The sequence below is a fragment of the Microtus ochrogaster genome, chromosome 22, assembly GCF_000317375.1.
Source record: "Microtus ochrogaster isolate Prairie Vole_2 chromosome 22, MicOch1.0, whole genome shotgun sequence".
In the NCBI taxonomy this organism is placed as follows: Eukaryota; Metazoa; Chordata; class Mammalia; order Rodentia; family Cricetidae; genus Microtus; species Microtus ochrogaster.
In genome coordinates, this window is record NC_022023.1 from 2,542,242 (window position 1) to 2,543,200 (window position 959).

General features: G+C 43.4%; 1 protein-coding gene across 1 annotated transcript in view; it reads right to left on the reverse strand.

Moving 5' to 3' along the window:
- Positions 1 to 959, reverse strand: part of Rsf1 (remodeling and spacing factor 1) — a 102,488-nt gene that overhangs the window by 65,633 nt on the left and 35,896 nt on the right. The window lies entirely within an intron of this gene.

The following is a 959-nucleotide window of genomic DNA, read 5'->3' on the forward strand; positions in this document are numbered from 1 at the left end:
CTGTAGACCAGGCTGGTCTCGAACTCACAGAGATCCGCCTGCCTCTGCCTCCCGAGTGCTGGGATTAAAGGCGTGCGCCACCACCGCCCGGCTGGCATTTTGTTTTTAAAGTAGACAAGAAAAATCTTTTTCAATCATAATCTAACACTTTAGTATATTACAGAAGTCAAAATACTCCCACTGAACATGTAAATAAAGCATATATGAGCTCAGGCTTCCCTCAGCATGCAGCCCTTCATTTGCATGCAGTTCTGGACAATAGGTCTGAACAGGTGGACTGGGGATGGAACTAGTCTGGAGAACGTTGGTCTAGTGGGCACAAAGCTCTGGGGTCTGTCCCCAGCACCATATGGTAGAACATATGTACAATCTCACCACTTGGGAGTAGAGGCAGAAAGATGAAAACTTCAAGGTCATCCTACACAGGAAATGGTTTTGCTGTTAGTAGGATTCATCCTACAGCTGAGATTACCCAAGTTGTCTTGTTAATTATTACACGTTTGACTTTCTGTCATACTGACCTAATAGATTTTAGAGATTCTCTCTCTCCCCTCACCTCAAATATTTTTAAATAACTATTCTGCATATATACATGCAGACCAGAAGAGGGCACCAGATTGTGAAATCACCATGTGGGTGCTGGAAATTGAACTCTGGACCTCTGGAAGAGCAGCCAGTGCTCTTAATTGATGAGCCATCTCTCCAGTCTCAAGATTTTCTCTTTCAAAACGGACAAATTCAGGTTCTGTCTCTACCTTCTGGGTGATTTAAACAAAAATATTTTATTTGTTCGAGTTGATTTTAAAGAATGAATGAGAGAAAATGTGGAAATTGTAAGTGGTGGCAGGTGCCAAAAATCCCAGAACCGAGGTTACAGATGCAGAGATGGGAGTTCAAATCCTAGGACCGAGGTTACAGATGCAGAGGTGGGAGTTCAAATCCCAGGACCGAGGTTACAG